This window comes from Terrapene carolina, unplaced genomic scaffold (assembly GCF_002925995.2).
Source record: "Terrapene carolina triunguis isolate 2854851 unplaced genomic scaffold, T_m_triunguis-2.0 Scaffold192, whole genome shotgun sequence".
Lineage (NCBI taxonomy): Eukaryota > Metazoa > Chordata > Testudines > Emydidae > Terrapene > Terrapene triunguis.
In genome coordinates, this window is record NW_020664543.1 from 7,705,001 (window position 1) to 7,723,906 (window position 18,906).

Consider the following 18,906-nt stretch of genomic DNA (forward strand, 5'->3'; position numbering starts at 1 on the left):
ATAGATAAGAGCGTGCCTTTCCCATTTAATCCACTGTGCCTTTTCACCCATTGCCACATGCTCTTTCACAGCCAGTGCTTAAGCAGGACACTGTAAACAAGAAATGTTCAATATGTTTTACAGCACATGGTGTAATTCTCTATTTGTCTTGTATCACTCTTAATTTAATTTTCAGAATCACAAGGCAAATGAATGTACAAACAATGTTTAAAGATTTGTCAGAACAATTTTGACTGAACCCATCTTGTTTTGATACATTAGAGATGGGTGTGCGTGTGACACATGTCACAAAGCTGGAGAAAGGTAATTTTGTTTATTCTGCCTTTATCCTGATGAAAGACTATAACGTTACCTTCTGACTTAACAGTGATCTTCCAAATTCTACTCTCTCTCATCGACCTAGAGCTTTAACTTTTGCTGATGGAGTAAAATATCATTCATGTTTTCATTATCATTGTCATGGTAAGGACAAGCAATAGATTTTGTGTACTTAAGAACATGAGTAACCTTATTCATCTGAGTAATTCCACTGATGTCAAAGTTACCCAGATGTTTGCAGGACTGAGTCTTCAACAAGTATAACGAGGAGTCCGGTGGCACCCTAAAGACTACGGCTACCCCTCTGATATTCAACAAGTATACATTTTTATTACTATTTTGGAAGGCTGACTTGCAGTTTTAGAAAAGTCAGTAACTATGATTAAAAAAATCATTTGAACCTTATTTAAAACTTAAAAGTAATTGAGACACATATGCAAGTATCCAAGTTTGACTATCCTGACACACTATTCCTACCGTTTAAGTGGCCACTTACGTCACATACTACTGTTTCCAGTCCCTGACTGAATGACTTCCAATCTCAAAGAGCTTTCAAGATGGCTACATGAATACTTCCAGCATGGGAATTCATAGCCACATGAGTATTCAGAAAGGATGAAATCCCAGCCCCATGCAATCAATAGGAGTTTTACCATTTACTTCACTGGGGCCAGGATTTCAACCCAAATGTTTTCTTTCCGCAAATATTCTCACAAGCCAAATTTTGCAAATGTTCACAAAATCAAAGCAGATTCACAGATTTTGTTCAGATGAAAGTTTGCAAGTGCTTTTGTACAGTCCACGCCCAGTTCTCATGTGTCCATAATGTAAAAGGAATGAAAATGGGTTCCTCACTCGATTGATTGATTCCACCAGTAATCACTGGCTTGCAATATCTATATATCTAGTTCCCAGTATTTAGCTCCAAGCTGTGGAACCAATTAGCAGATGGAATAGAAAATTAGATCTACCATAGCCTGCAATGTTCAGTTCACTCGTGTTTTTGCCCATAGTAAATTTCACATCCCTGGGACTTCCTCCAGTATTAGGAAGGAGTAATTGCTTGGAGGAACCACAAATGAAGGAATGGGATTGGCAGCTGGTTCTCAAAAATTTAAATTACATTATCCCACTACAGGGCTGCAAAAAGAGGATTTCATTTCCTCCATGGCACTTTTGATTTCCTAATTCCTAATTCCTGCCCCACCACCATCATATAAACAAAACTCCCTGGAGTCATTAAAGCTTTTTACCATTTGATGTGTTTACCTCAGCAGCCTAGGAGAGCTGTATATGCTCCAGACCTTACTTTAACTGCCCTAGGGTAGGAGGCGGTAATATACTTATAACTGATAGGCATATAGCTTCTTCAGAAGGTAGGTTGTCTAATCCTTCTCCCCCAGCCTATTACAACACAGAACAGTTATTCCAGCTTTGAGATAAATTTACTCCCAGGGACCACTATGGTCACTGAGCAGCCATGCATCACGGTTAAAAATATCTTGGATATTAAGCTCACCGCCTACCAACTGGCTCTGCCACTTTTCACAAGTTGGCACCTTGTAAAAGAAAAAAATATTTTATTTATGAATTGTCTTCTGCTGGCTGGCTGAATTCTTGTTGAATCAGCTGGCCTGAAAAGGAGCCAAGTTTCACACCCTGAGCAGTGGCCTTTTATGCTGAAGAGGCCACACAATTTCTTTTGGTTAATGCTTATCCTTAGAGAGCATTTGAGGGGCCATAACTGAGCTTTACTTAATCCAGAGTTTTGGTTGGACTGTATACCTATTGGACTAAACTGTGTCACAGGCTCTGCATTCAATGCAGAATGTTGAATATGGACACACAAGATCTACAGAACACAGAAATAGGTAGGGAGCTTCAGAAGGCCAATTTATTAATTGAATTGAATCCTAAAAAAGCAAGCTGATACTTGGGCAAGGTATGGAAACTGACAAATTTAATCAGGAAAGAAAGATTAATTTCATTTTGTCATTCATAATTCACATACTCATATTGACAAATTCTGCTCATTCAATTCCATCCACATACAGTACAGGGCATGTAGACATCTAAGGTCATACATCTTTCAGAACTTGTCTATTGTGGTTCCAGAGCTCCTCACGTACAAATAGTCAAGAATAATAAATATTTGTATGGGCATGGGGAGGAGGCAGTTGTTTATGGAAATTGATTTTCAGTTCCTCAAAGATTTTTTTCATAAAATTCAAATACAACAGTATAATTTCTAATTTATCCCATGAGTAAGCATTGTGTAGTGGTAACAGCACAGGACTAGGAGTCTGAGGATGTGAAGTCTATTCCCAGCTGTGCCAAAAATTCTCCCTTTGTGAACTTGGGCAAATTACCTATAAGCCTCAGTTTCCTCCATCTCCAAAAGAGGGATTAAAATACTAACTCCCTATAAGAGGTGGCATGAGGATTATTCAGTGTTTGAGAAGTGCACATTTATATAATTATTTTAATTTAGCAATTGTAATAAAGCATCAACGTTTTAATTATGTTTTATACAGTTTTAGGATGTGGTTTGACACTACAATCCATGTGATAACAATGCAAGACTAAATACCACACAGGCAAGAGTTTATGTAGTTCTTCCCTAGGATGATCCACGAAACTGAAGAGATCTTTTAGCTCCTCATCCAGCACCTTCTGGAGAAGGCACTTTAGCATGGGCAAATTGACCTAATAATCCATTCCTCCAAGTTTTGGGAGGGGCGTTAGTATGCCTCCAACCTCCACCCCCAATAAAGAATTTCCAGCCTCAGTGTTTTTAAAGCAGTAGGAAAAGAGGAATGATGAGATGGGAAGGAAGAGCTATAAACAACAAAATCATCTAGCTCATTTATTCTAATGTAAACGCCATCCTTTCTTGGCACACAAGAGGCTTTTGAAGAATTACATCATGGCTGGATAGTTGGTCCAACAACAAACCAAAACTAAGTGGAGGAGGAGAGACAGCAGAACTGAACTACAAGTTTAGTATTTTGGAAGAAGTTCAGCCCATGATTGTGCACCACTACACATCACAGTTTAATGGTGTATTTTATGGAGCCAAAGCCTATGATAAAGCAGACAAGCTGACAGCTAACCAGCTAAGGCAAACAGATCTAGGTACTTTCTCAATCCACTGCAGAGAATCCAGACAGACAGATCACTTTCTACCTAGTCAACCAACTGATGATGTGGCCCAATCCTTCTAACTGCAATGGCACAAGGATTAGGACCAAGGTCTTGTATGCCCATTTGTACATTTACAAAGTAGGCATTTCAGTAAATATTTGCATATTTTAACAAGCATTAACCTCTCAAGTCGAAGATTAATGATAGAGCAGTGATGTCCAACCTCTGGCCCTGCAGAGCAATGTGTTAAAAAGAAAACGTGTAGTTGATTACAAATTGAAAATGAGCTCGCTGAGCCACACCCTGAAATTTTTAAACTGAGGAGTTTTGAATCAGACCCATAGTTAGGCAGAGGAAACAGGGGGCACAGCCTCCCCCAACTGCCCCCCCATTTCTCCTGCACCCCACAAACAGCTCTGCTCCGAGCCACAAGCACTGTGAGCAGCTCGTCCCTTCTCTTTAGAGCTACTCAGCAGCGCACCCCTGCTGGCAGCCTGCTGCATTGCAGGAGAAGGGAGAGAGGGAGAAGGCAGCTCTGCCTGCTCAATTGTCTGCGTCTCTGCCAAGCTGTCAGAGCCACAGGGAGAGCAGGATAGAACTTGAGTGTTTCTGCCTGAGTTTGGGGAAATAGTCAATTGTGCCTCCTTGCCCTTTATGAAATAATTTGTTTGGCCCTCAGGCTGAGAAGGCTGGACACCACTGTGGCAGAGCTATCTATGGAGCACAGAGTTTAAAGACATTTTCTTACCAAATATAGGTAAAGCATCAAGTAAAGATGGCTTCCTGGCAAATTATTTTAAAGAGACAACAAAAGCCCAATGGAGGTTTCTTTTATTATGATTATTACTAGATTTAACTTAGAGTACCTAATTGTTAGAGCTAAGTGAGTGGCTGATTTAGCATGAAAGCTGTTCTTGTCTACCTTTTAAATAGGGTACGAATCACAGATCTACAATGAATTAAATTATTTAAACATAGATTTTTGTGTTTAAGAGTGAGAAAATAAGCTGGCAGCAGAAAGGAAATTCAAGTTTAAAGACCAGAACACTACCACTTGAGAGGGGTTGGAACCCAAATATCCCAATCTAAAACATTAATAAAAAAGAAGTTATTAAATGGATTTTATTAAATGTCTAAACATTGGGAGAAATAGTATTAATGAATAAGGACCAAATCCTGCAATCTTTACTCAGACAAAACTTTCATTTCATGTCAATTACTGACTTTATTTGGAGTTCTGTCAGGATAAGGACTGCAGGATTTGGCCATAAAATTTCCATCAGCAGCAATCAATAACTTTATCGATCCTGATGCTCATCATACAAACTATGTAATTATATAAAATGCAATACAACCACACAGTCTTTACAAATCAGAGGTTTCAAAACTGTGAGTAGTGTTTCTAATTAAAAGACATTTGATACTAAGACAAATTAGAGAGAAAGCATATGAAATAGTAAAACATACAATCACTTTACCATGTGCCTAGCACTACACATGGTGAATCTCAAGAATTCCAAATAAGACAGTGAGCTTATACAATTTATCAGCACTGGTGCAAATGGAATGTGAACTACTCATAGCAGAAGATCTTAAAAATCTGCTAAGGGGCTTGTGGTAAATTTTTCATTGGGAGAAGGATGGAAGTTGGATAGCAGATAAGGACAAGGCCCCTGTGACTTGAACATTTTCTAGATTTTTTTTTTTTCAAATTACCAGTGAATGTGGTGTTTGTTTTTTTCATTTACACATGTACCTAGAGCCCTGGGTGGGTGCATTTTATAATTTTATAAACTGGAATAAAACAGACTAGTACACTACACGGTAAAAATAAATGTTACATACAAACAACCTGTTAACTATCATCTCACTGTGTCTGTGATTGCATCAACATTTTACAGACAAAAAACAATGACTCATCAGTGTTTAACTGTCACTACTTAGCAAAGATCCAGCATAAGTCAGACAATGTTATTTTAATAAAATAAGGAATAATATGTGTACCAACAACTATATCATCTTACATAGTAACTAAAAATATATCTATTACAAAACCATAATAGACTCTTAAGTTTCTACTGACCCAATTTTAAGGCTCACCCACAACTCTGGATGAGGCTATATGACTGTAACTCCAAGTTGCCACTTGAGTCCTTTAGATTAGTCAAAATTATTATTGTTACTTATTTATTTTTCTTATCTACAATGATAATAGAAACTTACTTACCTTTTCCTATATTTTTAAGAAAATAAATCAAACCACAAAAGAGTGTTGTTCCAGCTAAGAACCGCAAAATAAAGTTGCACATCATGAGAAAAGAAAACAAAGCTCTTTGCTGGCAAAGAATTCTACTTTCCTGTTGCACTCCCATCTCAGCCTGATAGCTGTACTGTACCATGAACAATCGTACATCCACAAACCAATACTTAATAACAGGAGAGTAGATAATGACATCAATGCAAAAGAATTATGAACTATATTGCAAAAAGAATGCTACCTCCCAGATGTGTGGGATGGAAGTAAAAGGGAAAATTTAAAGGTTGTTTGTTTTCCTCAAAAGCATAATAGCACATATCTCTGGCATTCACTGGTCATAAGGGTACTGCAGTAATACTATTTATGCAGCACTCAGAAGCGTGCTATGCACTTCACTGAACACTACAAAGGCTAAGTCCCTGCCCCAAGCAGCTGGCAATCGAACCTGTTTTCTAGAAAGAGATGAATTACTCCATTTATAATGTTGTGCAATTGCAGGCAAAGTGGCCCTATGTTCAAAACTGATGTGAAATGTGAAATCAGTCTAGAGCAAGAAGAAAACTTATGTCTAGGGTTGACTATAGCACAGCAGCACTTCAGAACTTCAGCTACATGGCCTGTGAGAAAGGTGATATGACTAGATCTTAGAAGGAACATAAAGAGGTAGAGTGCTCCAAAAACCACCACATCTTTTAACTTAAAGACACTCACTGAGTGAGTAAGTATTTGTGTTGTCTTTCCACCTAGAAGAAAGGCCAAAGAGAGGATAGCCAATCAAAAGGGAAAGTGGTCAATCTTTACTCATGTGAGTAGTCCCATTCATATCTACTGAATAAGGGCTGCGGGACTGTGACCCGGCTTCAGAATGGATGGGTGGTAGCCAATCCTTGGAGGCTTTAAGCAGGGTTTATCCTCCACAAATCAACAATAATAAAAATGGGATGGTATTTTACATTAAGCAAAGACCTGACCCCAACACCTGCAACACTCTACAGACATTTATGTATGGTAAATTATAAGAATTTATAACATGTTGAGACAGATTTCAATACAGATACCCATAAGCTTTTATTTTGTTTACTGATTCTTTTTGTTTTACTTTGGAATCAGTGGGAGAGAGAGGACAGTCTGCACTGACACTGACATTATATGTGGAGAAAATGGATAAGGAAAAAAAAGAAAGACCATTTCAAGACCTTTCAATGAACTTCAGCTAGTGGCCCCCTTGGATTGTTATCCCCTATTTAAATTGCATGTGTTATCTCCACGATACCTCCACCCAATTTACACTGACAACTCCTAGTCAAGGGATTTGTCAAACTGATTTAGCCGTGTCATGTCAGCAGCCTTTAACAAGGTATCTGTTGAGCAAATCGAGACCTCTGGCTTAGAATCTGAAAATTACTTACACAATGTATAGATCTATCTGCCTCATCCATCACAACCACATCACTAATTTCTTGATCTACAGCCTTTCAAGTGATCCATTTGTTCAAGGCTGTCCATAAAGTGTTACAAATGAGAGAGAGAGTGTGTATGTGTGTGTGTGTGTGTGTGTGTATGCAGAATTGCCTGTACAATCTTAATTCAACTCTTTGTATGCAGCATTATGATACATGATCACATATTACTTCTTCCACAGGACCCCTACCTCATTCAGTGCACATAATGAATGGACAGTGCTCATTCACTGAGCATCAATTCAATATTGTGTTTTCTCCTCATTGTTCAATGTGTGGCTACGAGCCTTATTTACTGCATGCTATTCAAATCCTGCCCTGAAGTCAAAAATATAATTTCCTCGGGGGCTATTCTATGATACTCAACACCTCCATGAGATGAGGTGGTATTATATTCCCATTTTAGAGATGGGGAACTGGGCACAGAGAGATTAAGGTCAAAATTCCACTACATTTGGGTGTCCAATTCGACATTACCTTGTACCTGATTTTTCAGAGTACTTAGCATAATATAGCACTCCATATATTCAAGAATAGCTCCCACTGACTTCAGTGGCAGTTGTGAGTGCTCAGCCCTTTTTCAAATCAGACCCCTGGTCTCAAACCAAGCACTCAAAAAATGAGGAACATACTAGTAGAGACCACCTGTGAAAAGTTAGGTTAAGTCATTTGCCCAGCATCACATGGGAACTCTCTGGCAGAGGCAGGGATAGAATCCAATTATCCAGGGCAGCATTCAACTGCTTTACTCATCTTGCTATCTCCCATTTCATTCATTATACACCTTCCAACTTCTGCAACAAATGAGGCAATGGTCCTACAGACAACAGCCTCCTTCTTTATACAACCCTGATTCATCCTCAGAGCAGGTCCATCCTGTGCATTGAATGAGGCAGGGGTCCTTTGGAAAAAATAGTAAGTAATCATGTAATTGACGACTGTATCATAATACATGTGTTCAAGGGAGCTGAATTAAGGTTGCTCACATAACCTTAACTGAGGCATTTCTTAACTTTTGAATGCATGACTCTGCAACCCTAATAATGTTCTTTTAACAGGTTTTTCCTGTGTATAATTTCCCAGATTTTTTAAAGAGTAAACAGAAATTCCATCACACAGCATTATATTGAAACCAACTCATCAGCAAGTAGAGTTGGGACCTTTAGTTCCATCGCACAGACCTCTGCCACTTGAGCTAACAGGGTAACTGACAGCAGCAGTAGGTCATCATCCTTGATGTAGAGCCGCTTGAGAGGATGGGGCACTCTGCCAGTGTGTTTCACAGACATCTGCTGACACCAGAGGAATGGCGAGACTCAGGGATCTTGGGTTCTATTCTAGGCGATGGGGGGAGTGTGCTCTAGTGGACACAGACTCTTCTGCCCTAAGTGTGGCCATCTGCTCTGCACCCTCCAACTTGTCCTTGGCCCAGTCCTCTCTTTTCCCTACTCCTGGCTCCTAATCCTGATCCTATTCTCTTCGCTTTGCCAGTCCCAGTCTCCACTGCTCAGGCTTCTCATTGCAATGTTATTCTCCTCACTTAGCCAGTCTGACCCTTCTGAACACTCCACTCTAGTCTCCTTCTCCCCACTCCCAGCCTCCATGCCCAGCTGTTCCATTACTCCCATCACTTCCCAGCTCTTCATCCAATCGGTCTCGCTCCCCTACTCTGGCCTCCATTCACCTTCCTCCCTGTCCACATTTCTCATCCCCACTGACTCCAAGTTCCAGTCTCTCACCTCATTCAATCTCAGTGTTCTCCCACTTCCATCTGAATCCTCGTTCCAGGCTCTGTGCCCAACCAGTACCAGTTCTCCTGCTGTACCCCAGCTTCGTCAGATCGATGTTCCCTCCCGGCACCCTGCCCCACTGGTTCTCCAACCCAGTCTCCTCCCCCATCCAAACTCCCAGTTTAAATTTCCCTCTTTCCCCCTCCTCCACTAGCCTCCGGGCCATCTCTCCCACCCCCAGACTTCTTGTCCCAGTCTACTCCCCCCACCCACTCTGAGGGTCCAGTTCTTGTCCTCTCTGCATTCAGATCAGGCGGCTTCTTCCTCTACACTCCCAGGGCCCAGCAGGGGGGGTACAGAGAGCACAGGAGAAAATGCCCTGAACCCAGGACAGCACACAGCAGAGCTGCAACTGCAGAGAAAGTCCTGCTTAGCCCATCTGCACCATGCACACTGTGAACAGACTATTTGGGAATTTTTCAACGCCTTTTATTTTCGCCAAATTTGGACAGATTTTCATGAAGATGACAAAATACACATCCCTGAAACAAAGCTGTCCCTCCCTCCCTCCCCCCCCCCGCCCAATTTCAAGTCCCTGATCCAAGGCAGGGACAGTGCTAGAATTTCTCAATGAAAAGGATGCCCGAATTTTTAACATAATGTATTTCAGCCCTAACCTTGTTCTTAGAAACAACTAAACTGTTTTGGGTGAATTTTTTTGGTTTTTTTTGTATAAAGCCGGTCAGAAAATTTCAGTCCAAATGGTTAAAGTTTGGCAAAGTGATAAGCAACCAGAACCAGTTTTATAATAGGAAATGTCAGGCTAATGGGCAGTATTACCAGCCTCGCCTGACAGCTTCTTTAAAGAAAATCTCCTTCTAGACATAAAACAATTGTTCATAATAGCGCAGTCACCCAGTTAAACTGCAGTAGCCTGTAGCCTGTACAGTTATGTGTTCTTACTGCTCTGTCTCAAATAGATGTTCTCAAACGTTTCCACGGTGTGGACCATATCTTAATAGAAAGATTCATCAACGATAGCATAATTAAGCCTGCGAGTCTGTCACAGAGGTCACGGAAGTCACTGATTCTGTGACTTTCCGGGACCTCCATGACTTCTGCAGCCAGCAGGTGTGACTGACCCTAGGGCCATCCGAGCAGCTTGGGTGGCCCCAGGGTCAGCCGTACCACCCCCACCCCCTTAAAACGTTGGCGGTCCTGGACCACCCCCCGCCAGAGCTGTGGGAGTCCCACGCCACCCCCTGTGGGCAGCGGCTGCTGCAGTGCCAGGCCAGCGGGGCTGTTCCCTGCCAACAGCGGCAACGGAGGTCCCAGGCCGGCAGGGCTGTCCCCTGCCAGCAAGAAATTATTTGTCCCATTATATCCCTTTCTGGGAAACCTATGAGAAATTCTCTTTCCCGACAGCTCAGTGGTTCCAAGTCTCAGTGGTACAGTCCTACTGCGTGCTGCCAGAACAATTTGTCCTGAAATGTTCAATTTGCATTTTCATACAAGAACATTTTCCACTTTTGACATGTCCCAGTCCTGCAAACCAGATGACTGAGGCTACGTCTACACTACCGCGGTAAGTAGACCTACGCTATGCAACTCCAGCTATGTGAATAACCTAGCTGGAGTCGACGTACCTTAGGTCGAGTTACCGCAGGGTCTACACCACGGGGGGTGAGGGGATGTCGATGGGAGAAACTCCTGTCGACTTACCTTACTCTTCTCGTCGGGGGTAGAGTACAGGGGTCGACTGGAGAGCCATCTGCTGTCAATTTGGCGGGTCTTCACTAGACCCACTAAATCGACTGCCAGTGGATCGATCTCAGAGCGTCGATCCCGGCTGCAGTGTAGATGTAGCCTAAGAGTATGGCTACAGAGTATTTGGGAATGTGCCTCCCAGCCTGTGGAGACAGACTCATGCTAGCTCAGCTCAAACCAGCACACTAAAAATAGCAGCGTGGGTGTTGCAGCTTGGGCAGCAGCTCAGGCTCTTAAGCCCATCCAATCACCTGGATCTAAGCTCGGGTGAGTAGCTAGAGTCTTCACCGGAAAAATGAGCTTGTCTACCCAGCCTGGGAGGCTTGCTCCCAGTTATCATGTAAACTAGTTGTTTTGAACCTTTTTTCATTTGTGGACCTCTAAAATATTTCAAATAGAGCTGTGGACCCCTTTTGAAATCTTAGGCACAGTCTGCAGATCCCCAGGAGTCCGCAGACCACAGGTTGAAAACCACTGGTGTAGACATATCCTAAGAGTCCTAGCTGAAGACCACAGCTTTGATCTTTGAACAAGGACCGGCTTCAACTACAGGAACAAGTCACGGCTGCACAGTTGGAGGAAAGAAACAAAGCCCTAAGTTTATATTTCTGTTGGATACATATAACAGGCTTCACTATTTCAATCCATCCCAGAGGCAAAAGAAAACAAAATCTTGACATTAACTATCAGTTAATAGTGCATAAATTCACAGATTACTTGTCTTTTCAATTTATAAATAAACCAGAAAGTTGTGTCACAACTCAAGGTAGGTTTGGGTCTTCATTGAATTATTATAATAGACATAAACGCATTCATTCATGAATTAGACTGTGAGCTCTTTGGAGCAGGGATCATCTTGGTGCTCTGTGTTTGTACATGCCAAGCACAAAGGGGCCCTGACTGGGGTCCTTGGATGCTACCACAATAGAATTAATAAATAAAATAATAGTACAAACAAGGTAGGTGAGGTAATATTGTTTATTGGACCAACTTCTGTTGGTGCGAGACACAAGTTTTCAAGCCACACAGATATTACCTCACCCCTGATCTTGTCTCTCTAATATCCTGGGACCAACACAGCTACAACAACTCTGCACAAAATAATAGTACAGGTCAGAGAAATACTCTAGACATCTTTTTTTCCAAAAAAGATGATACCTTCAATTGTGTGGGACATTTGCTCTTTTGAAATTCACAGCAGGAACCAACCACTGCAGTTAAAAATCACCAGTATCATTATAAACAACCTTGGGAAATCATTATAAATATACAATCATTATAAACAACCTTGGGAAATCCTTTTTAGAAGAGTGGGTTTGAAATGTTACAGCTTTAGAAACCAACGCTTGGTTGTGGGAGTTGTTTTCAAACCTCGTGACCTTAACCATATTAACCCTATTAAGTCTGGATCGGGCTTTCATAGCCATTCCCCTATTTCCTATAAATCACTGCTTTAGTAATAACAAAAAACTCAAATGCATGAATAAACATGGGTTACCAGAAGGGGCACTGTTCTGCAGAACTCGCCTATAAATGCAGCCATGTTGGAGCCTCTACAACTTTCCTTCAAACAGTAATTCCTAGGAGCAACATTCCAGGGCCCAGGCTAATATAGGTCTTGCCATGTAAGTTTCCCCAAGAGCGTTTACTCTATTTATTCTCTTTTAAAATGAACACAGACACAGGATTTTCCTTCAATCTTGAATTAAAACCCCAAACTCTAAAAAACAAACTTTAAAAATCTTTCTTTCAAAGTTTCGGAACGTTTCTCTCATTTTCTTCCTACTTCTAGCCTGGAGAAGGAGTAAGGACTTGATATGGCTAAACTGAACAATTCTGGCAAGAAAGAGAAAGAGTGTGTGTCTAACTAGCCCAAGGCTAGCAAAAACTAAAGTCACTCACTTATTCAGAAGCCATGTTGGCTGTCCTTCACCATCCTACAGGCGAGTGCTGTAGGAGTTGGCCAAAGTGCCCCAATCCTATAAACACAAACCTCTATAACCAAAACAGCACTTCCAATAATATCATGCACACAATGCTATCATAGGATGCCACTTCGGCAATTCAGGGGCTGTGCTTTTCAGTCAGTACTAAATCTCCTAAGCAACCCTAGGATTTTCCTTGGAGGTCTCCTCTCTAAGCAAGAGGAGAAGAAGAAAGCCTGATTTTGCTTGACTCATGAGATGGCACAAGCTCAGAGGCTAAAAAGTTATTTGCTGGATGTTATCTTGTGACTCTCTAAGAATAGTTGGGAATCCCGTTAGTTGGTGAGGAATTTAGATGAGCTCTGGGGAGGGAACATTCTTTCAGAGAAGAAGTATATAGCTTTTTTTTAAAAGGTACCTTAAGAGAAAATGAAATAACCATGCAAGAAATTAGAATACTGTATGAATAAATACCTCTTATTTGTGCACCTTCTCAGTCACAACTCTACTTTTATTGTGAGGGCCTCCATATTTTTGTCCGCAAAGTTATGTTACTTTTTTGGTTTGCTAAAACAATGTATATTTTGCCAGCAAATTAACCTTATATTAAACACTTCTGCTACTGTGACAATGCAGATTCTCAAGAGCAGCAGTCTTCAACTTCGGCAGAGTTACTTATTTCCTTTTTTACCATACAGTCAGTAGGTCTCGGTTTGTAACATGGATGTCCCAAAGTTCTAAGCAGTGTAACTTTAAATGTCAGTGGTAAACAATATTTTTATAATGTGTAGCTATACAAACATCTTGCTAAACAAACTCAGCACAACGTGGTAGAGAAGCTGAAAGGCATTGCCACCATTTCTGGATAACACTTACTCTACTGGCCACAAGGCCAGCTTGGAACAAGCCAAATGCTGCTCCAGAGGCAGTGGATCCTAACATTCACTTAACTCCTATAACTCCAAAATATACAAATTCAGATCTCCTGTCCTGTTATTCTTCTTATCCCTCCAGTTTACTCACTAGAGCTCTTAGAAGCATTAGTCCTACCACTGATTAAACGAGGGTAGCTCATGAGATGTAGTCTCCAGCAAATATATAACCCAAAGATTACAAAACATCCACCTTTATCTGGCCATTCTTGATACCAGAGGTATTTCCTGAGGCCACACAACAGAAACAAACCAGGCAGGGGATTGCAATAGTGACTTAGTAAAAAATATCACTGCAACAACTTTTCTAGTGACTCGGCAGCAGTGCTAGAATACAGGGGCTATTGCTTCTTGGACAAGTAAGATGGTTTACTATTAATTCTCCTTTCTGCTAATGTATGGGGTTACTTTTACTCTGATCTGACAAAAATTCAACACACACCACACCAGTCAGAAAATTTGGGAGCTCACTGCTCCCTTATAAATGGGATGGGACAATGGCAATAGATAAGGACTTTCAGTTGTGGAATGGAGCATCTCAAGACTTGTAAAATGGCCTTCATGAAAAACTAAGGGCCTTGGGCTTGCTGTTGCCTTTGCCTAGAGTCTGGCTTTCACATCATGAACCTGCAATGTGATTGTTTGGGCACAAAGGGAAAAAAGATGAGGTAAAAAATTGAGAGTTGCTGTAGATGGCATTGTGACTGCCCACAGAAGCCTTGAGCATGCCACAAACAGAGAACCACGTAGCCAAGGCATTATATCCACTGTAGCTAAGTCAGACATTCTAACTTACCATTGCAGTGGAAAGGCAACAGGAAGACAAATTTCAATTTAGGTAATTACATTCTGCGTGCTTAAATTCCACATGCAGTTTCAACTGGATACTGTATTCGTTACCACCTTTCCTAAATTAGCGTGCAGTTTTCAGTGTTTCACTCCAGAAATGAATACACTTCCTTGGTGGAACAAATTATCCCTGTATAGTTTGGATCTCACTTTGTAAAGCACTTATGTGGGGAAGGGAGGAAAGCACTATATAAAAGATTTATTTTTGCACAAGACATTTGCATTACATATCACCACCACCATAACAAAATCACCACATGCCAGTCTGTGTTTCCAGACAGCAATCTGACTTTGCAGAAAACTAACATCACTGTCTATAGGAGGGGTTTTTTTGCCAAAAAGATTAGGAAAAGGGCTCAGATGCTGAACAAAGTCTACTGGCAGCAACAGGTGGAGAGAAGAGAAAAGGTTGGCCTGTTTTCCTGATTAAAATTTCCCGTGAAACTCTCCTAAGCACTGTCTGGTTTTTTATTTAAAAGTATGTCCTATATGAACTTTTCAAATGGCAATTTCTGTTTTAGTGTTCTCTTCCTCTTTTTCTTTGGAAAAAAAGGATGAGTAGTACCAAACTCCCTTTACTTGACATCTGGAATGAAGAGACTGGAATATACATATACTATTTTCCTACATACATTCTCCTAGGCCTGGTCCACACTAACCCCCCACTTCGGACTAAGGTACGCAAATTCAGCTACGTTAATAACGTAGCTGAATTCGAAGTACCTTAGTCTGAACTTACCGTGGGTCCAGACGCTGCAGGCAGGCTCCCCCGTCGATGCTGCGTACTCCTCTCGCTGAGCTGGAGTACCGGCGTCGACGGCAAGCACTTCCGGGATCGATCCGGGATCGATTTATCGCATCTAGACAAGACGCGATAAATCGATCCCAGAAGATCGATCGCTTACATCCGGACCAGGAAGTAAGTATAGACGTACCCCTAGATAAGGCTAGGGCTTTTAAGAGGAGCACTGACTATCGCCAAGAGTTGCTAAAGAAATGGTAAAACAAATGGGAAACAAACAAACAAAAATAGTTTATTTGTTCTGATAATCCCTAATCCATGATACAATTTCTAAATTTAAAGGGAAAAAATAGAATAAAATATGGTTCAGTGCTTTTAGCACAATGGGGTCCTGGCCTTGAGGTATTTCTGCAACACAAATAATAAACGCACAACCCTGATAGATGAGTGGGAGAAGAGATCTATAACGAAAATCCTGCTGCCATTTCCTCCTCCATACTAAGCAGCCGGAGGACTTTGGTTGAAGTGGAACATTGTGATGCTGTTCCAAGAAGACAACCCTGACAGGGGCTCCTCAGGCTAAATGCCCCTTGTACCAGGGGCTCAAGTAGATTTTAGGGAGCAAATCAGGGCTGGATGCACAGAGATTCATTAAAATCCATGGCTTCTTGATCTACATCGATCCACCAGCCATTTCCTGCCATCCCCCTGCTCCAAGAAGAGGAGCACACCAGCTGCACAAGATATTCCAACCCTGAGACTGCAGTAGTAGCCACAAAGCAGCTCCACAATTCCCGCTCATTCCCCAAGCAGGCTCTCCCTACTTAGGCTGGGGGGCAGGATCTGGGACACAAAGCATATGTCATCCCAAAGCTCTTTGCTAATTTAGACCTCACTCCTGCAATCAGATCTATATGGATACCACTGACCTCAATGAAGGAGCTCCACAAGAACACAAGGATCAGGGGCCTTAAACTGACATACCAAGTTACACACAGGGATGGGTTCAGTCACTACTAAAATGAAGCCACCTGTAGGATGAAACGCAGTAACTAATGCAGGATGATAGTACACAACTGCTTTAAAAAAAAAAAAAAACCACACTGGAAGTGAGGAAAATATTGAACTAAAATTGCAAGGGGAATTTAAGCAAGCAAAATAATTATCTGTGTTGGAGGAAATCTTTCATCAAACTATCATATTAACAGATGCAAAGAACAATAATAATTATACCTAGCTCTGATATAGTGTTTTTCATCCATAGAACTCAAGGCTGCTTACAAAGGAGGTCAATATCCTCATTTTACAGATGGGGGAAATGAGAAGGTATAGGGGTGAAGCAACTTGCCCACAGTCACCAATCAGATTCAGTGCTTGACCCACCAGGCCTCACACCCTCCCCAAACACTCTTATCTACCATTACATATATTTTTATTTTTCACTGAGATAGAAATTTCTGTGTGTGTCTAAACCCGAAACAGAAAAAAATTAATTACAAATGAAGGCCCTGATCCTGCAATCACAGCTGCTAACATGGACCCATATGCCCATGAAGAGCCCCTCTGCACTCAATGGGACTCCATACAGGGGCAGGAGTCCTTGCAAATAGACTTGATTGCAAATAAAATGTGGGTTAATGTGCTGCTTGCATATCTCACTTTAACCTTTAGTCACCCGAACAAATAAAATATAAACTTCTACAGCCTTTCAAATCTCAGAGCTACAGCTCTAAAATACTGATTTTTTTTCCCACCAATTAATCTAGCTCATTGAAAGTAACCTATGTTCATACAATAAGAATTAAGGGGGAGGACTGGGAATAAAATTTACCGTATACACCTCATTTGGGGAGGTTACAGCTCCAATTTTTCCTGAACTCAAAGTTTAAAATTGTATTAACAGAATAAAATGAAAATAGAATACATTGCACACCTTCTGGCTGCTTCTTTGCTTAACAATAAAGGAATACAGTTCTGTGGACTAGAGTAAAGTTGAGACACAGAAAACTGAATACATCCCCTGCTCCTAACAATTTTATGCAGTGAAAACCAGGCCTGCCATAATCTCATTTATCTAGCGGGAGACTCCTTCAGTCTTCATTAATCTGGAAGCAGTTTTATAAAGTAGCGCTCACTCGTTGGCTGTAGGATTTTTCCTAGTTTGTTTCAATTTAACATTTAAAATCTCCTGCCTTGTCTGGAGGTTGGAGGAATTACTTCTGCACACTCAAATTCTCCCATCAAAACCAGCTCTGATGTTTTCAGACCTACTGACTTTTCACTCACGTTGTGCTTAATTTTTAAAGCAGGTGTCCATCTTACAACTAATTCTTTCAATAAGATTTTATAATTTATAAATATTATTATAAATCTCACTCCTTCCAGTCATCCCATGAGGGAAAACAATGATGTGAACTTGACAAGTTGACTCATGTTGTGATCGGTTTTTTAATTATTTTTTTTACAAAGTGTCTGTTCCTTCAACAAAGGATTGTTGTTTTATTTTTTTAACTATTGAAATGATGCTATTTTGGGGAAGTAGAAAAATGACAAAAGTACCCTCCTATTCACAATATGCCAGCTTGACCAGCCATGATGAATGTAGATCTGCTATTTGGGTCATTAATTGGAAAGCAGTTCTAAATCTCATGACTGATTTTTTTCCCACTGTTTTTTCAGTCAGATTGCAGTTATGTTACATCTTACTCATTATTTTAAATCTCCCTCTTCAAAATCACCCAAGCTGGGACTGTCCCTGTGAAAAACAATTATGCCAAATCCTCACTCATTTTGAAATTCATATTAAAGCACAGCTTGTAAGAGCGTGTTTTCATCCAGTAAAAGGAAGGAATTTATTTTGTCTTGTGTCAATGACACATTTAAAATCTCCCTTTACTCGAAACTACCACAGCTTGATCAACTCTGATATATTCAGACCAACCAACTTCTCATATGTATGAAAGTTACTACAAGAACCTGGTCCTTCCAACACTTAAATGCAGATAATGTCACTCATGGGAGTAATCCTAGCCAGAACTGGTCTCTCTGTTTGCAGGTTTCCACCCTAAAAGAGTTGTTAAGGCTTTGTTTGGGGACGGAGAGGGGGTTAAAGAAGACCTTTCCACTTTTCAGCTTCCACAAATCAGTGCATAAACAGTGATCTCAGAGGGGTTTTTGGGTTAAGTCTCCCCACTTCACATTGCCTTACCTTGGGACAGCCCCCGTGTAGCAATCAAAAATGCAAGTTAACCCAGCCCTCGCTCATCTGGGGATTCATTTTTAAGGCAGTTGTTAAAATCTGACTTTTTTTTTTTTTTACCCCTCAATAAACTCTAAAAAAAAAATTTTTTTTAAATCTCTCCTCTTCTTCCCTGGGTTCAGCAACTCCCCCCACCTAACCCCACCCGGGGTAAAAACCAAAGAGACCCACACCCCCACCCCCACCCCCGAAGAAACCCCTGACCCGGGGGGGGGGGCAGGCAATTGTGTGGGAGGCATCTCCCAGCTCTGCCCGGCCTGGGGCGGTGTTTCTCTGTCCCTGGGTGTCTCGCCCAGGGGGGCAGCTCAGCAGCCGCCCGGGCTCAGGCTGAGGCTGGCTGCAAACAGCCCCTGAGCTGCTGCTGCTGCAGGCCCCTCCGCAGACACAGGGCCCTCTCCAGCCGGCACTGCTCAGCCTCCAGCCCGGCCAGCTGCCTCAGCCCGAGCCCCCGGGAGGCTGCTGGGCCTCGAGGGGGCCCCGATCCCTTCCCCGGGGCTCTCCCAGGCCGGGCCCCCCTGCCCTG

General features: G+C 41.6%; 1 protein-coding gene across 2 annotated transcripts in view; it reads right to left on the reverse strand.

Annotated features, from left to right (window-relative positions):
- The window catches only part of HELZ (helicase with zinc finger), a 140,357-nt gene that overhangs the window by 121,381 nt on the left and 70 nt on the right, over positions 1–18,906 (reverse strand). The window lies entirely within an intron of this gene.